Below are 19,825 nucleotides of genomic sequence, written 5' to 3' on the forward strand. Positions count from 1 at the left end.
ATTTCGACAACACACATTTATAATTCTAGGTTGGCTGTAGGACTCTGAGAGTTGTGGTCAAAATATAACTTTTCCAAGCTCTGTTAGTAGCAGTTTGTGCTCAGTGTCCCAACTCTGAGATTTCCTCTTTAGGATATTTCGCTGGATTCGTGGTCTGTCCTGTTTTTCTGAGCTTTTAAAAACAATTAACACTAGTCTGTATGCACTGGATTAGAGCCAAGAAGGTGGCGTCCTTTTACTAGCTTCCGCAACTGCTTCCATTGTTTATTGAGATTACGTTGGGTTCTTTTATGCAAGCATTTTGTTTTTGAGTGTGATAATGTTTTTCTCACTCATTGATGTTCATGCCAAAGCACTGCATGTGGAGGAAAGGACTACATCTTGTTCTGGATTACAACTCCTGCAGCCCTATGGTATTGTTCAGGCTTGATGGGTCAAATATTTGCAGGTCAAATATTTATTTGCAGGTCAAATATTTGAAGAGGATTCCCTTCTTATGAGTGGAACAAGAGTTGACGTGCCAGCTGCACAAGTCTGTTGGGTGTAAACTGAGAGCAGTGCTGTTGCTCCATCTTGGACAGAGGAGTGATTGATGTGTTCGTGGTGATCAAATGCATTGGTGCAGAGGTGGGGACAGGTACTGCTCGCACAAGGTCTTTTTGAAGTACGCATGACCATGTGCGCAAGAACTGGGAAAGATTTTCTTAACTTCTGTAGAGAGGAAGGTGACCTTGTACTGTACCATCCAATACGTTTAATACAGTTTGAATAGATGCTTTGTTGGGGGTAATCTGTAAATTTCACTACATCTTTTTTAAAATTGGCATTTATCACATGAGCTGTTATTGTGTTGCACGCCAGCAGAGCATTTGTTAGCTCACTTCTGTTGCCTTCAGTCTCACAGCTTACATATTTTGTAGCTAGACAAGGCCTTAACTCCTAACCTTTGACAGGTAGGCCTCCTTCCTTAATTTCTATTTTTAGTTTTAAATTGGGCTCCATTGAATAAGACCATTGAATGCTCTTGAAACTGTTTAATGAACTTCAGCAGAGTTTGTTTTAGAAAATCCATGAGGGTTACAACTGAAAGGCAACAGTGTCAACAAAATAGGTGAAAAAAACTAGGCCACCTACACATTATAAATCTAGTCTGGAGTAAGGGACGTTCTTTGTGTGAGACAGTACCCCTTACCTTTCTGTTTGGTGGCAGACATAACACTATCCTTCCCTTTGTCCGACATTATGGCTGAATATAGATATAAACCCAAACAAATCCAAATATATTCTCCTGCTTTGAGGTTGAATAAGTAGTTGGCACCCTCCCAGTTCTCTTACTTATATTTATTTATTTTATTTATTTATTTATTTTATTTACAGTATATCCCGCCTATCTAGTCCCTCAGGACCACTCGATGAGGAGGGACATCTTCCTGTAAAAGGCTATATTTTTTCACGGTAGTCTGCCAGGGACCAGTTGTTGGCAAGGCTGAAGCGAGCAGCAGGAGGGCCCACGTTTGTCACCCCTTTTGCTGCAATAATCACATATTCCTCCCTCCCTCCCTGCCACCTAACCCTTCGCCTGCCATTCCTTCCCAATGTATGGCTTTGTAAACCACAAATTGCTAAATCACTGGTTGGGTGAAGAGTGAGAAATATATTTAAAAGCCAACATCTAATTGAACCGAGGGAGCACCACAGCCTTTCTCGAAGGAATCTGTTAACACCTGCCCAGATGTTTCCTAAAGAGCTGTTTACTTCCTGTAAAGAAATGGCTAAAATGGTATTTTGTAAAGTGTGAAATGTTGCCTCCAGGAAAGTGTGCTTTTCCTTCGCTGGTTTTATGAATATAATGGATTAGATGAGGAGGAGTGGAAATAGAAAGCATCAACATAAACGATCAGGAAACATACCAGAAAGATCAGAGTGAATATAGAGTGTGAGTTGTACATAAAGGACAGTTGTGACAGCTTTGAAAAGGCAATAACCTACCAGGAGAGGGTTTGTTGTATACAACTTGATATAAGGATGATACAGTGATGCTACAGCTATGTAAATCTTGGTGGTGTGGTGGTGCCTGCTGCTAACAATCTTAATTACATTCCTGGAAAATAATATACATGCAGGCAGAGAAGAGTATTTTGACCTGATAGAAATTACCTTGCTTAGAATTAGAAAATATTTTCTCAAGAGCTCCTATACCTTTAGAAATCACAGCAGTCTCTACGTCGTTATCCTTTGGGGGCTGTGATTTTCCATGGCTGGTCTTTGAATGTAAATGGCAAGAGTTATTTATAGCTTCAAAATAAAATCCTTTTGCTTTTCATGTTCCAGACCACAAGAGGCAGCCAGATTCAATTCTCATTATTTTGTCATGAACTCTGTCTGCAGTATTCCCCCTGCACCAAAAGAAATCTCAGCTGCTAAAATGCATTCTAGGCCAGCTTCAGAGGGTGGTTTGTTATTCCTGGGCAAAAAAAGAAGCACTTCTGAAAACATATTCATTTTTTTAATGAAATAATACATAAAACTAAATGAGACTAAAACTAGGTTTGTGGGGGAAGCTTGCATAGAAGTAAGTTCAAGGAAGAACTAAGCTAGCTCCAGTTTAATTTATAGAGGTCTAGCAAGGGCACATTTACTTGTTTGGTGTGTCATCAAAGAGCCTTATCATCACACTAACATATTCTTCATGCTGGCAGTGACTCACTTCTGTGGATTGAGCAGGGATGCTTTACTCCAAAATTTTGAGGGGAAGAGGCATGCTGTGCTCATGTGTTGCCCATAGAGAGAAAAGGACAGGTGTAAAAATCAAGGAAAGTATGACGTACAGTATAGAACTCTTCTGGTACAGTACTTATATTTTTATATATTTATTAGTTGCATTTTTCTCATGGGCTTCCTCCAGTAGGTTCAAGATGACATACATGGCTTACCCCATTTTATCTTAACAACATTGTGAGATAATTCAGATGCCAAGAGGGCGACAAGTCCAAGGTTACCCCTTGTATATGTTCGTATGTTCGTATACAAGGTCCATATACAATTCCTCATATAAAGATGAGGAATTGAAATGGGATCTTTTAAGCTACAGTTCAGCACCCTAACAGCAACACAACACTAGCTCTGTCTAAACTGGTGCAATTAGAAGAATTGGTATTATACTGGTAAAAGATTTTTGTTCAGGTTCTGTAATATACACACTCAAAGGCAACCAAATTCCCCTCAGTTAGCCTCAAACCTGAGAGACTGCACTTGAGGTAAGGATTCAAGAGTGCAATTCTGGAGGGCATCATGTTGGCCTCCAGAATTGGAGGCCAAGCTAAGCAGTATACAGTGGTACTGTACTTTGGTTTATGAATGCCTCGGTTAACATAATTTTTGGTTTATGAATGAAAATCCATTGAAAATAATGCCTCGGTTTTTCCACAATACGAAGCAAGTTTTCATGGTGCCTGGGAGGTTTATAGAGCCACCCCCATGCATGCATTCCTATGGGAAACCACGTTTCGCTTTGCAATTTTTTCGCATTACGACACGTCCTGGAGAATGCATTAATTTCATAAACCGAGGTACCCCTGTAGGTGCACCCTGTCATCTGGGTGTTCTGTGCCATGAAGTCCCTGAATAGATACAGTACTTGTATATGCGATGGAGTAGAACGTAAGGATTTAGCTCTTCCTGTTGCCACTTTTTATTTCATGTGACCATAGGAAAAGCATAGCTATTAACCGCAGACCACAAAAAAAGTGTAGGGAAGCCGCATTAGTGACACAAGAAAAGCTATAAATACCTGTGGGAATTCCTGAACATATACCAATGGGGACAGGGAGGGACGAGAGAAATAAAAGAATGTTGTTACCATGGGAACTGCTTACAATATTCTTCAGACGGGAAGAGCCAATAGCAATAGGCCCTAATGACATCCATGCAGTCCCTTTTCCTTCAGTAACAGGAAAAGTTGTAAACCAAGGCATGGATATGGCCCTAGAGAAGTTACTAGACTATAGTTGCTAAAATATCTAACCATTGGCCATTGTGGGGAGCTGATGATTGTTGGAATCCAGCAACATCTGGAGGGTTGCAGTTTTCTTAGACTCATTTTTTTAAACAGCGGACTGCAACTCATATTGTGCATCATATATCCCAACTCACATTTTACCCAATGCAAAAGGAATGCAGTGTATTTATAATGGAAAGGGCAGCATTTTTGCAGTGGAAATGATACAGAGATCTCCCAGTCTGAAATATTTGTTCCAGTAATGATGAATGCTGTGCAGATATAAGAGTTATTAGCATCTTGATGCTGTTACTAAGGTTTGATTGCTTTGCAGTTAAACTTTGTCAAAATAGAAAAATAGGTAGAAAAGGGAGGGGAGAAACTAAGCAATGCAAAGAGTCCCTTTATTAATTTTTTATTATGTCTCCTTCCTGCTAGCATAGAATTTCACCTCATGTCCATACATTGACTGCTGAAATGCATTTTCGGTGAAGAAGGAAGTAAGGCTGAGCATCTCTAATGACAGAGTCCTTCAGATCTGGCTATATATAGAAACCATAATTGAAGCTTACTTTTAAAAAATAAAGTAGATGCTATTAGGCTTTTCTTGTAATGAGGCTATAGTGTTGTAAAGGACACCAATAGTAAGGCAGAGCAATTGCTTTGCATATCCTTCCAACATCCATGGGAAGGCTGTTGAGTACTATACGGTGGGATGTTTCTCATGAACTGAGCACACACCCCACTTTAGGATTAAACATTATTTTGGAACAAATTGGTCATCCTTGGTTCCATTTTCATTTCCTTCCTAAGATAATGCAGCGGGCAAGCCTCTATTTCATGCAAGAGCATGGTTTTAATCTTCTTAATGAACAAGGACTATTTTGATGGCTGCTCATGACAGACACCATTTCATCCCCCCCATCCCATAATTCCAGGCATTCTGGAAGAATTTTGTGGTGGTTACTAGGAAGAACCATTTACATTTGCTCCATTGCTGCCATAGATAGTGACAAAAATAAGGAAAAACACACTGAAGATGAAAGCAAGTAGAAAATAGATGCCAAACAAGAAATGGTTAGCTGTTTGTTTTATACTTTCTTGGCCTCCAAGTCATCCCACTAAGGATGTTATTTTTTAAAAGCATACTGAAAATTGGTGGTGTGGTTTCACAGTAGCTTTTGCAATCTTCCTGGCTTTTGTTTGATTTCCTGTAGCTTCTGTATCTTGGCCTTGCCTTGCTATTGTCTCTCTCAATAGCCAACTATCTGTTCTTTTATATCCTTTGTATCTCAGTAGTAGTTAGGTATGTGGGCAACAAAGAATCACAGAGCTGCAGTTCTCTATTGTTGGTGCCATGCTATTTTTTTTCCTTGTGGCCTCGTGCCACAGTGGTTAAAACGCTGTACTGCAAGCTAAAACTGTGCTCACGACCTGGGGTTCAAATCCCAGGTAGCCGGCTCAAGGTTGACTCAGCCTTCCGAGGTTGGTAAAATGAGTACCCAGCTTGCTGGGGGGGGGGGGGCAATGTGTAGCCTGTATAATTAAAAATTGTAAACCGCCCGGAGAGTGCTTGTAGCGCTATGGGGCGGTATATAAGTCCAATAAATAAATAAATAAATAAATAAATAAATAAATAAGTAAGTAAATAAGTAAGTAAATAAATAAGTAAATAAATAAGTAAATAAATAAGTAAATGCAAATTGTGAGAATATTTAAAATACATTTTATAAAAGGCCTTGAAGTTACAGATATTCTTTTAACTTGGTTAAAATTTGTTTTACTTCCATTATGTTTTTATTGAGGAGAAAATAGTTAATATTTAAAGGCCTTGGGAATTTGTAAAGTACATTGAAAGAAGATTATGGGTGGGGATTATCTTCCTTTTGACTTTTAAAAATTTCTTATTATTTTAATTAAGGGGAATATTTCAAATATTCCTAAGTTAAAAGTTGATCAACTGTATCAATCTTTGTGAAATATAGCATTTAAAGAAAAATGTAAAATATTAACAATATGAAAATTAGAATTTATGGTCATGTTCTTTCTTTTAAAACCCACCCTTGAGGGAGTGCAGGCCTCTGGCTCCTGACTAGTCTGAAAACTGGCCCTCAGCACCCCAGAAACCATCCATCCTTATAATAAAATATGAAAAAAAAATATTAATATTCATTGAAGTGTGTGAATGGGAAAGACTTATGAGCTGTACTCAACTGAAGTCTGAATCTTTTTAAAGCAAATTATTCTTTGGAGATCCATATTCTTGTACCCACTGAGCCATGAAACATTGAGCAGTTTCCTGCTCTAAACCTGACCTACCCATTCTTAAGGAGGACAGTTCCATAATGTCTCCTTGCATTGATTAGGGGATGTGAGAGATGTAAAAAATGAAGGCATGAGGCCCTTCAGTGGTACATCTAGACATACTCTGACACCATGAAGGAGCCAAAGAAAGCTTAAGACCTCCATAACTTGAAAGAAGTATTTGAAAGAAGTGAGCTTCTCAAAGTACACAGTGACATCAACATAGTGGGACTTTCTAAGGATTGAATTGCAGTGCCAATATTGACAAGGTTCTGCTGTGCACCTATGGCTTTAATATGAATATGTGTGTATGTTGGTATATTCTGTGCTGTCAAGCTGAAATCAAGTTACAGTGACCCTAATAGGGCTTTCAAGGTAAGTGAGATACTTAAGGAGTAGTTTTACCAGTTCCACAGTTTCCATGGCTGATCAGGGTTTTGAACCCTGTTCTCCAGAGTCCTAGTTCATCACTCTATCCGCTACATCACACTGGAAATCCATACTAGGACTATGAGAGTTAGTTTTTTAAAAATAATAAACCAGACGTTCTACAAAGATCTTGCTTATTGAGAAGCTCAGGCTGGAGAACATCATGTAGACTGAACTGTCTAAACCCAAACTGCTTCAGACACTGTAGGTTTGTGTCTTGAGTGTACTAGATATAGGGTTCAGAATCTCAGTACTGTGCTAGGTAATAAACACCGCCGGAAGGCACGCTGATGGCTTTAAGTGTTTAATACTACACTAGAAAAAAATATTACTGAATGAAATATTTCTATGTATGCCTTCTACTGATGAGTTCAAAAACCACTTACTTAGTGGTGCATGTCACTGAAATTGTTGATATGTTCTGGAACAGTTCTGTCGTTAAGCAAAGCGAGGCAACTGCTTCCGGCAGCAGATAACAAATGACAGAGGTCACTTATTAGAAGAGAAAGCTCTCTGTGTGTGATTGTCTGTGCCAGAGAAGATTAGTCCCTCACCTGCGCTGAAGTAAGATTTTGTTTTTGGTGCCGTCTATTCGTGTATGTGGAATCAGGAATGGGGGAGACGTGTTGCCTTTTGATGCAGTCAGCAAAAATCACTTGGGCCAGTCTTTTCTTTGTCCCAAATGTTGAAACCAATGTAACATAGGTTTTTGTTACTCCTCTGCTCTATACAATAACTTTTAGAATAATCACGAATAAATGTTCTATCTTGGTTTAAATAGCCTAAAGGTTATAATTTGTCCAAGTGAAAGTGAACTGGGGGTCAGTGTAGCAGGTTCAGCTGAAGTGGAATACGTGAACATCTTCCCTTTAATTGATAAAAGAGATTCTAGATAAACATAAAGTATGAGGCAAATTGATATACTATATGTGTGTTTTCTGTCTCTGGGCATATTCAGGTCTCTTTAGACTTATACATATGTAGAAAGCAAAATATGGACAAAGCTCTGAACTTCCTTTTTAATATTAAAAAGTTCAGAGAAAAAGAAAAATGCATATTTTAAATTCAAAATACACAATACAATTAGCATCAATTGCACCCCTGAACCTCCAATATATAGTCAAAGTTTTTACTTCCTAAATTATGCACCATTTCTTTCTGAAAATAAAGCAAATCTTGCCCTGGAGTATTTCCTTTACCTTTTCCAAACACATATTCTAAAAATAGGTTCGTTCCATATATCTTTAAAATAATTTACTTTCAATATTCTATTCCTGACTTTTAATTCACATGTTAATTTATCATGAAATACTTCCACAATTTTTTCTGAACTGTGGCTGAAGCAAAACACTGTTTAAAAATATAACAAAAAATTATCAAAATGGGAACTTCATACTTCTGAGATTTACCCCTTCTTCCTTTGAAATGAAGTTTTGCACAGTAACCATCTAGCATAACATTCATTTTTCCCTTAGCCTTTTTTCTTCCCACCTTGATAGCAGCATCTGTGTTTTCCCCTTCTGCATTGTATCTTTTGCATCAATAAACTTCTCTGATCTCTCTTTGCTTGACTGCTCTTTCTTTTACTATAATCACTTCACCTCTCTATCCTCTTAACTATTAGCCCTAGGAGAAATAGCTGTTCTAATGATGTCATTTCAACCCCTCACTTAATGACCGATGTTTGTTTTTGTGTGGGATGACAAGTTGAAAAAATCTAGGCTTCGGTAGCTACGCCTCCTGAAATGGCACCCATTCAAGAAACTGTCAACCACTGACTCTGTTTAATGTAGTTAAATGTCTTTATTTTAGGAAATATTTCTAGTAGGGCATCATTATTAATATGCATGACCAGAAACATTTTTTCCATAAAAGGCTTTTAGCACGTGGGGAGCGGCATCTGTGTGGTGTTCAGCAACACACGGCACAATCTATTGTTAAGCTGCTACCATCTCCTGGTGTGCTGTCTATGACATGGAGCCCCGAGAGAGAAGGGGAAATGTTTTGAAATTCCCTGAATGCAGATTTGCAGCCAGCTGGCTTTCATACAAATGAAGGGGAAAGGAAAGGAGTTTCATTTGGACCACTTTGGGTTTTCTGTCCTTTCTCTTCCTCCTAGGAAAAAAGTATATGCTTGCAGATATTAGTAGCAAATGAGCTTTGCTACTAATACATACAAATAATAGTATTTTATAAGGGTTTTTTGTTTGTTTGAAGGATCTAAATGAAAATGTAGATAAAGTTATATCCATATTGCCAGGATCCCTCTCCATCCCAAAAGTACTTAGTGGCAGAGGGGTAACTGAGATAGCAGTTTCCCACCTTTGTGATAGAATAACTGAAGGAGAAATAGTGTAACCATTGCAGAAAAATACACAACAGTCTAAAAATCAGTCTCAGTATATCTCCTTCCTCTCTGAGCATTCCCTGGAGCAACTTAGGCTAGTATGTGTGTGATTATTGCTGATCCCTTCTTCCCTCTGCAGCCCTCAGGACCACCTCTCACAATATTCTGGAGAGTCCCCTAGCATTTATTATTGTTATTATCATCATCTTTGTTTGACGTATATTACACATTTACTGTATCTCAGAACTCCGGGCAGTTTAAAATTAAGATTAAACTTGGCATAGGTGAGAACATGTAAGAACGTGTGCAAACAAGCAACAGGTAAAAAATTCAAATAAAGTTATAATACTAAAACATAATTAAACAACAGTGTGTTTCTAACACATCTAAAAACTCATAAAAGTATAGCATTAACCCATTAAATCCCTGTTTCTCAACAGGTTCATATGGAAGTAGAAGATTTAGGGATATATTATATACTTGTGTGTGCACATAAATATGTTCACAACAGATAACTTTTTCACTTGTCCACAAACTATTGATCACTTAGCCATACTGCTCAGCTTGGCAATCATTTCCCTCCCCACAGCTTAATTAAAATAAATTTGATATATCATTAACAAGATATTCCAATGGAAGAAAGTATCCCTCTTCCTCACTATCTTTCAAGCCCCAAGAATGGATGATCTTGAAACAAGCTGTACTTTTTATATAATGGAAATCTTCCTTCTTTTTATGTTTAAGGTACTTTTTTCTCAACATTAATGGAGGCAAGCAGTTAATCTTGACAGAGATCAGTATTCAAAATGGAACAGTCCCATGTAGTTGGCCATTTCTGCTTATTGTGAGAACATTATAGATGGATTTGTAATTAGAACTTGAATTTCAATAAAAGGAATATCAAGGTCTGAATCAGTAGAGATTTGGAATGGCTTCAAGCAAAAATATCTGAATTGTAACCTAACATGGTGGATTCTCTTATCACATCTAAACCCACTTTGTGTCTACTTTAGCAGAGTCTTAGAACTGCTTTTCAGCTTACACTGTGAGCAAGTATCTGTTTCAGATTCCTAAATGTAATGCTTGAAGCATTAACACTAATAGTTCAATGACATGGAAGGGACACATGTTCTTCATTTCTACACAAGGTGTGTTTATAGGCACACCAGTCTCATGTCTGCTAATTCAGTCCCAGTCTGTAACATGAAGATGATAATGAAGCTTACAGGCTTGTTGTAAGGATCATGGAGATAGTATACAAATTGCTTTTAATCCTATTAAAAACCTCTACAAATAACCATTACTTCCCATCCAGCACTTAGTCACTGTTGGAATAGAAATACAGTGCTAGACAAATAGATTTAATCACATTTTAACTCACCCATTCTCTAAGAGTAACAAGAACCCTGGACTGCTCTAAATACTATGCTGTGCTTTGATGATGGTGATATCTCCACGATCCTTTTTGGGGCAACAGGAATGGAAGGGAACATTCACACAAACCTAAAACTATTTTTGTACTGATATGAAGTTCTCTTCTATCTTAAGAACTTCTATTCTTTTCTTATACTTCAGCAAACTAGTTGTACTGGTGGAAGAGTAGCAATTCCACTTACACAGTCAGGAATGCTTTTGCATGCTGCTTAAGCAACAGATATGTATTTGTAAAATGCCAATGAAGAGAATAACTCTAACCCTAACCCTATGCGTTTTCTGGCTATATAATGGAGAATATACAGTCATCCAGATGTTACGGTCTTCAACTGTCATTATCCTAAACCAGCATAGCCAACAGTGACACCTAATAGAGGAACCCTTATGATCACCACCTGGAATGAACTGTTAGGTTCAAGGCTGCACTACAGTGTGATTTGGTAAACAAGTCCCAGACTCATGTTTCTATCAATATGAAGTCTTTTATTTAGGGAACACATTCCTCTCATGTACTAGAACTCCTCAGAAATAAGAAAATATTATAAGAAATACCAAATGAATTTTAAAATCTCAGATATGCCTCACCTTTCATTGCTGTACCTAGCTAGCAGAACCAATACATATTCTATGTAGGAGAGAATGAAACATATCCACGTAGAGTCCAAAATAAGTTCTAAACTCCTGACTCGATATATTTCTGGGGGTTGAGGAAAACTATGTCAATCTGTTGCTGGAAAAATAATAGTCTTGCAGCACTTTAAAAACCGAGGCCAGAAATCACAGAAAGGTATTTCCCCCCCCCATGGATTATCATTATGGTTTACAAGCTAGACATTGCGTTCTAAAGACCTAGAGTTTTTACCTTAACTCATTTCTGTCATCAACCTTCTTTAGAAGGAAGATATTTGCATGTTCCTTATGACCATTGTTTTTCTCCTGTCAGTCTGGCACGGCACATGTTCTGTTGTACTGCACATTCTATAAGGATTCCACAGTCTACTCAATTCCCCAATTTTAAAACATTATCCACGTAGACTCACAAATTTTATATTTACCTTCTCTCGGATTCCTCAAGTGAAATTCCAGTCAAGATTGCAAAATTTTGTACAGCAGCATGTGCAACAAAGAAACAGATAACCAAATCACACTATTAGCTAGATTAATAACACTAAATTGTAATCTAAATTTATGTTTCCTTTATTTTGAGTGTAAATACGACATGTTCTGTCCTGTTTCTTCTTGTGTATTTAACATAGTTGAAGTATGGTCATAATAATATAGTTAAAAATCAAGTGATTTTATTTGATGTAAGCTTTTCTGTATTTGATAATGTCCACAAAAGTTTGTCTTTTTTTAAAATGTTTTGTCTTTAAAGTGTCAGAATGCTGTTTGTTGTTCCCATGAATATATACTTCATTTTACTACAAACATTTGGTAGCAATTGTTCCTTTCTTATTCAGAGATTCCATCTGATGATAATGAATTACATTTAAACTAGATTTTTCAGCCAAAAAACTCCCAGAGTGTCTTACAGTATAATAATTGGCCAATCCTTGTCATCAGGATTACAGTCTCTAAAAGAAAAAAAACATTACAACTTCTTTCATCAGACCCAAATTGAACAAATTGGTGTATTTTCAAATTAAGATTTAAAAACACATACACAATAAATTTAAATAGGAACAATGCAATTGTTTCCTGGTTTAATGGTTACTAATTATTGTAATAATTTAACATATCATTATTACTCACATACTCATGGTTGCTGTCTAAAACCAGGACAGTTTTGCTGCTGACATAAAGAATGAGATAAGGCCCTCTTAAGCATACAGAAGCTGACTGGGCTAGCAATTCAATCTTATTATTGCACTAGCAAAGGGATACTGTGTACCTGTGTTAACTAAGAATCTCTAAATTTTGGATCCTCTCCAAATTTATGCCAAAATACTGCAGTAAATTTGCAGCACAAACCCAGTTTTTGCAGCAATCCCAAATACTATAACTGGTGGATCAAGTCTGGATTCCCTGGTCAGTCATAACCTTTGACTGACAAACCTTTACAGTGTAATTCCCCCAAAATGGTGCAACTAGCATACAGTTACTGAAATCCTATTGCTTAGTGTACTAAGTCACACTAGAGTAGGCCGATTGAATCAGTGGGGATTTAATAAGCCAACTCCTCTGTAAATTCAAGTGATTCAAATAGGCCTACTCTAGTTACAACTTATGTTAAGTAGAGTAGGACCATTTGAATTAGTTAGTGGAGCATATGAAGGAGTTGACTCACAAAATCCCCACTAATTCAGTGGGTTTAGTACAACTTGCTACACTATCTCATTCTGTAGTACAACTTGCTACACTAAGCAACAGGATTTCAGCCAGTATGGGGGCTTATTGAGCACTTCAGATCCATCATTGTCCATTTCATTTTAAACTTATGCCAAAGTTTTAAGTGGTTTTTTTTTACGTTGTACATATTTACATACACAGCTGAGTAAATATTATATAATACCCTGTTCATATAATGGTCATGTGATTCAATGACTACTATATAATCTTCATTTTCAAATGCATGGGCTACCATGACAAGGAAAAATTGAAAAGGTGAATTTATTTGAAAAACAGAATTATCTATTGAGAGTTTCATGTGGTCTGTAATGTTCCAAGAACTGCTATTGATAAAGCAGTGTCGTGTGACTTCCATTTTTCCCCTTTCTCGATATATGGAGAGGAACACTTGTCCCTTATACCCTGTTTTCCCCGAAAATAAGCACTAGTATAATTTTTCAGGATGTTTGAAATATAAGCCCTACCCCCCAAAATAAACCCTAGTTAAGTGAAAGCCCGCCCTCCACCATTGTGCAGCAACCAGAATAAGATGACATGACTGTAATTGAATAAATGTAGATTGTTGCACATGAAAAAATATAACATCCCCTGAAAACAAGCCCTACTGTGTTTTCTGGAGCAAAAATTAATATAAGCCCCTGTCTTATTTTCGGGGAAACACAGAATAAAAGCTGGGTGAAGAAAAATGTGTTCTACAGTATTGCATTACTTCCTGATTGCTTTCTTTTCCATCTATTTCTGCAGTAGAACTTCTCCTTAGTGCTAGGGAAAAACCAGTTTTACCTGGAATTCCTGCTCATGCACAAAATAAAAGGTGAATTCCCTTTTACCTTCTTTTTAGTCAGTTGCACATGTATATGTTAGTTACACTGCAAAGGCACTGCAAAACAGGACGTTTCGTTTGCAAAACCTTGGCATGGGTTTTGGGCAGAGATCTCAAAACTCTGGGGCTTGTCGTTCACAGGACAAGACAGTGCCTTGCTTTACTATCCAGATCAGGCCAAGTCAGATGTCGGGGGCTGAGGGCCTGCTGAAAAAGTACGGTCCTCCCAAGACCTCAGGTCGGGGCTGTGAGCATCTACTGCCTCAGGCCACCAGCCTTGCTGTGCCTCAGCGGTCAGGGCCGCCCCTTCCTCGATGACATTAGAAAGGGATTAGGCAGATGTATCCATGCAGGAAAGCTCTGTCAATGATGGCAGCCCATTAAGGTTTCAGGGTTATATGGAAGCTCCATCTCCAAAGGCTCTATAGATCCGATGCCTCGGATAAGCAGAGAAAGCCTGCTTTCTAGACCATCTGGTTGGCCCCTTGTACACTTGAGGAAAAGATGATGGGGGGGGCACAGACCCTTTTGCTTGCGTTATCACTCCGTCCTTAACACGGTTACCGCTTTGGGTTGTTGTTTTTTGCTACACCCCGCTCTTTGAGGAAAGTCAGCGGAAGAAGTGCTATTATAGTTATGAATGTGACGATCCATCATCTCCTAGGTGCCGTCCCCGCTTTTCTTCCTCTGTTTTTGCGTGGGGGGGGGGAAAGCTCTCCCGCTGAAACCGAAGGCAGCCTTCCGCCCCCCCCCCCCGACTAACAAGATTAATACCAGCGAGAGAAAGAACGAGCGAGCACGCGCGCCCTCATACACACAAACACACACACATCGCCCCCCCCCCCGCTGACCCAGATGGCCGTTGAGGTGGGTTTTATTTATTTTTTTCGGCCGTGAGTCTCCACAGAATCCCCCCCCCGGTCCCTCACACTCCCCCCCCCAAATACCCCGTTCTGGCGCTCGCGCGCTTGCTTCTCTCTCCCCCCCCCATCTCATTCGCCTCAAACGAAGCCGCCTCCCCTTCGCGTGCCGCGCGCGCTCGGCGCGTTTCCCCCCCTCCCCTTCCTTTCCCCGTTTCGCTGCCCTCCGTTTCTCCTCTTTCTTTCCCCCCACCACCACCTCCGCGCGCGGTAGCGAATGGCTGAGGGGCGCTGCAGCTCCGCCTTCCTCTTTCCACCAATAGAAACTTACTACTATGTTATGGGGCGGGGTATGTGTGTGTCTGTGTGTGTGGGGGGGGAATCGAGAAGAGACGTTTGCGGGAGGTAGATTGAGAGCGAGCCAAAGCGACCTGGGCCGTCTTCCCTCCTCCTCCTTCTGCGCCGCCGCGGAGTCCTTCTCCTCAGGGGCTGACAGAGAGGGAGGCGACCGGAGTCAAGAAGGGAGCCCCCGCGGCGCGCCGTTTCTCTCCTGCTGCCGTTGGTTTCTGTGAGGTGTGCGTGGCTCTGTTTGTGGGGACGGGGGAAAGAGGGCCGTGTGGCGGCGGCGGCGGCGGCGGGGAGCGCTGAGGGAAAAGGACCTCCTTCCACCACCCCTCCCCCGGCGGGGCGAGGCGAGGCGACCGGCGTGTTCGCCCGGGGGAATTGGGCTGCGTCGAGGGGCCGTGCTTGCTTGCTTGCTTGCGTGAGGCTGGCGCGAGGGCGAGCTCCCCTCCCCCTTTCCTGAGGTGCGAGGCGAATCCTGTGTTCCGTTTTCGCGCGCGCGCCCGCCCGCCTGCCTATCAGGATGTGGCGCAGGGAAAAGGGGGACCGCAGGGAGAGGGGGGGGTCCCTCTTGGCTTTCTAGAAAAAAAAACACGTTTATCGGTTGCAACAGGATCTGGTCTAGAAAACTGCGCGCGTTTTCGCATCGCTCGTAGGGGCTGGGGAGAATTATGGGATGGGAGATAGGGATTCAGTAAGAAGATCGCATTGGGTTGGGGAGGGGGGGCAGAGAGGGATGGGTGGGATTGGAGATTAAAAGGCGAGATGGCGGGTTAGCCTCGGAGATGGCATCCATTTAGTATCCCACTCTCCCTCCCTCCCCTTTAGCCCTGGAGATTTGCTTGTGGAGGGATGGATCAGGGGGACTGAGCGCTCTCCCTCTCTCTCCCCCCTCCAGTTTTTTAACCTCCTGTGTTTTGTTGTTGTTGTTGTTGTACGGATAGGAGCGTTGGGGGGGGGTGGCGGGAGAGGATGGTGGTGGGCAGAAAGACATGGCGTTTGTTTGGAAAGCCGAGGAGGACCCTCTGCGGTTGTATAAGCGTTTGGAGGAGGAGGAGGAGGAGGAGGGAGAGAAACAAAGCAGCTCAGGTAAAGAAGCTGCTTTGTACAATGAGATGGAGTCCATGCAGTGGTTGTAGCCAAAGCGGTTCTCCCTGGGTCTCCTCCTGCCCACAGAGAGCATTGTTATGCACTGGACCATGGTCAGGCTTTATTGCTGCAAACATTTAGGTAGACATATGTTTCAGATATGTTTCGGTATCTATCAGAGTTACTGTACAGCAGTTTCTCATTTTACACTGTTTATATAGTTAAAGAAGTGTTTCTCTTGATTTTTGCTTGCTTCTCTTTTTAAAGTGTCCTGTGCAGGTAGCAGAAATCGGTTTTGGGGAGCAACTTGGTTTGAAATCGAGAGAAACCTAGTGGTCGTAATTCTTCATGTTAGATTTTCAGAAGTAAGATTACATAAATGTTTGAACTAATTGACTTTTAATGAGACAGTAAAAATCGGACAGCTCAATCGTTCTTGCTTTTCCATCAGTGGAAGCTGGATTGGGTGATTCTTTTTCCTAAAGGCAAATCCGTTTCTACAAACTTTGAGTTAAATTTGTAAAGGGAACCACTAGTGGCTTGTGACCTTCCTGGCATATTAAGATAGCAGACTCCCAGACTTGGACCATGATGACCACGAATGAGTTAACACTTGTTTTTATTTTAGAACGCTTTTTGATGAATGGCACTTTTTTAAAAATTTTGAGACTTTTATTTTAGAATTTTCAGATTTAGCAGAAACTGATCAGTTTCATGTGTATTATTGTACACATTTAAAAAAAGCCATAAGTATTAATTCAACTATAGATATGCTAAATGCAATTAGATGCAAGCAATATACGTGGTGAACATGGTTGCATAAATCTGCTGTAATGGGCTTTGGCACATACAAACTTAGGCTGCCCAGGTGCTAAAGTAATCTAATTTTTGCTGCTAGCAGAGCAATTCCTCTCAAAATACTAAGCATGTATGGTGTGATATATTTATATCCCATATTTTATTTTAAAAATTATTAAAAATAAAATCTATAAGTTGAAAATCTAATTTCTTGTATCTGTAGACCTTCCAATAAATTGTGTCCTTTAAGTTTTTAGTATAAGCTAGTAAAGTGTGTAATGGGGCTTAGGATGACTGGGTTCAGCTCTCCACTCAGCCATGGAAACCCACTTAGAGGTGACACTGATTAATAATAGTACTGTAGTGTGCTGTCAAGCTGATTCTGACTTAAGTTGACTTTTTCCAGGGTTTTCTAGGTAAGTACACAGAAGTGGTTTACTGCTCCCTTTTTCTGGGGGTGTCCTAGGACTATGCAGCTTACCCATGCCTACACAGGCTGGCTCTTCTCCCTGGAAGCAGAGTGGGGAATCATACTCTCAAACCTTGGACTCTATAACTAGATACATAATCTATTGAGCAATCCAGCCATCTTGACACTAGTAAAACTGCTTCTTAAGTAGCCCATGTATTTATTAGGGTTGTCATAAGTCAAATGTGACTTGACAGCACATAACAACAAAAAAGATTACAGTGGTGCCCCGCTTGACGATTACCTCGTTAGATGAGGAAATCGCTTAACGATGAGTATTTTGTGATCGCTATAGCAATCGCAAAATGATGTTTGTATGGGTTTTTTTCATTTAACGACGATCGGTTCCCTGCTTCAGGAACTGATTTTTCGCTTAATGACGATCAAAACAGCTGATCGTTGGGTTTTCAAAATGGCCACCCACTGTGCAAAATGGCTCTCCGCTGTGGTTTAGGACGGATTCCTTGCTATACAGGCACCGGAAAATAGTCACCCTATGGAGGATCTTCGCTGGGACGCTGAGGTATTTCACCCATTGGAACGCATTGAACCGGTTTTCAGTGCATTTCAATGGGTTTTTTACTTTCGCTTGATGACGATTTCGTTCTGGAACGGATTATCCTCGTCAAGCGAGGCACCACTGTACATACCTTCAGTGAGGAAACACTGCAATACCAAGAAATTAAATATAGGTTCCAAAATGAAAATGTTTTAACTTGTAATTCCTTTCCTCCCTTCTCCACTTTATCTTGAGTCCACTGCCAGCTTTATCAGTTGTGCCAGCTGTCAGAGTTTTGTCTAATGATGTAATCCTGAGTTAATAAAAGAATTCCAGCTGCTGAATGTATTGAAGCAGTGTGTTCCTCATAGACTGGCTATAGCATTCCCTAGACTGTGGAAGTCCATGAGCTCTTTAATTTCATTCATACCCAGTTTCTCCGAAAATAAGACCTAACCTGAAAATAAGCCTTAGTATGATTTTTCAGGATGCTCATAATGTAAGCCCTACCCCCAAATGAACACCTGTTTCTTGGGAGGAAAGCAATGACAAATCTAGACGGCATCTTAAAAAGCAGAGACATCACCTTGCCTACAAAGGTCTGCATAGTCAAAGCTATGGTTTTTCCAGTAGCTATGTATGGAAGTGAGAGCTGGACCATAAAGAAGGCTGACTGCCGAAGAATTAATGCTTTTGAATTGTGGTTCTGGAGGAGACTCTTGTGAGTTCCCTGGACTGCAAAGAGAACAAACCTGTCCATTTTGAAGGAAATCAACCCTGAGTGCTCACTGGAAGGACAGATCCTGAAGCTGAGGCTCCAATAATTTGGCCATTTCACGAAAAGAGAAGACTCCCTGGAAAAGACCCTGATGTTGGGAAAGTTTGAAGGCAGGAGGAGAAGGGGACGATAGAGGACGAGATGGTTGGACAGTGTCATGGAAGCTACCAACATGAATTTGACCCAACTCTAGGAGGCAGTGGAAGACAGGAGGGCCTGGTGTGCTCTGGTCCATGAGGTCACGAAGAGTTGGACACAACTTAATGACTAAAGATCAACAACCCCCAAAATAAGCCCCAGTTAAGTGAAACCCCACCCTCCACCATTGTGCAGCAACCAGAAGAAGATGATATGACTGTAAAATAAAGCATCCCCTAAAAATAAGCCTTATGTCTTTTGGAGCAAAAATTAATATAAGACCCTGTCTTATTTCTGGGGAAACATGGTATTTGTTGCAACCCTCTTAATTTTAGCAGTCTCAGGCAAGGCTGGGGTATGCAAATGTTGACTGCTTGACTTTTATATATGTGACTTGTAACTCAGTCTGAAGAAATACAGCATATTTGTTATGAAGTTGTGCTTTATAGATCCACATGGTGGGCAAAATCTTATTGGGTAAATTTATTCCATCTTAATTTATTCCATATGAGGCACCAGAAATATTTAACTTAAACTAATCAAAAACAACCTATCTCCCCCTTTCAGGTTCCAAGGCTCCCCAAGGCTCCTTTTGCCCTGGGAAAGTCTTTAGGAGCCTTAAAATTGTGTGTGTGTGTGCTGTAATAGTAAAAAAACCCTGCAGGGATAGGGACTGCTATGGGATGTCTGATGGTGATTTTTCACTATTGAAGGCTTCCCAACCATCTCAAGGCTTCCAGAAGCTTTCCCAGGGCAAAAGAAAACCTTAGGAAGCCGTGTAATGCAAAGGGGGAAGGAATACGAAGATTTACATCAGTCTAAATTGAACATTTCTGGTGTCCAGTATGGGTTACACCAGCATAAAATTTCACCCACAGGATTTTGATCAGTAAATCCATAGAGCATTCTCTAAAGAGGAACATTCTGAATACGATTTGTAGTATCACAGAATAATGCATTTGGAAAGGGCTTATAAAGCCATTGAGTCCAAGCCCCTGCACAGTACAGAATCTAAGTTAAAGTATATCTGTCATATGGCTGTCTAACTTTCTCTTGAATGTTTCCAGTTTTGGATTACTCACCAGTTTCCAATATAATTGGTTCCATTGTTGTACTGCTTTAATGTTTAGGAGATTTTTCCTGATATTTAGCCAAAATCTGGCTTTTCC

General features: G+C 40.2%; 1 protein-coding gene across 37 annotated transcripts in view; it reads left to right on the top strand.

Moving 5' to 3' along the window:
• EPB41 (erythrocyte membrane protein band 4.1) overlaps window positions 1–19,825 on the top strand; it is a 160,128-nt gene that overhangs the window by 36,854 nt on the left and 103,449 nt on the right. For 15 of the 37 annotated variants that reach the window (XM_020799702.3, XM_078380150.1, XM_078380167.1 and 12 more), the window contains exon 1: window positions 14,917–15,116. The exons of 19 other annotated variants lie outside the window; for them this stretch is intronic. The gene's annotated coding sequence lies outside the window, so the exon portion shown is untranslated. Of the gene's footprint in view, window positions 1–14,890; window positions 15,117–15,285; window positions 15,350–19,825 lie in introns of those variants that run through there. 3 more of the 37 variants (XM_078380177.1, XM_078380152.1, XM_078380147.1) reach the window with 3 other exon arrangements.

The sequence above is a fragment of the Pogona vitticeps genome, chromosome 9 (genome assembly GCF_051106095.1).
Source record: "Pogona vitticeps strain Pit_001003342236 chromosome 9, PviZW2.1, whole genome shotgun sequence".
In the NCBI taxonomy this organism is placed as follows: domain Eukaryota; kingdom Metazoa; phylum Chordata; class Lepidosauria; order Squamata; family Agamidae; genus Pogona; species Pogona vitticeps.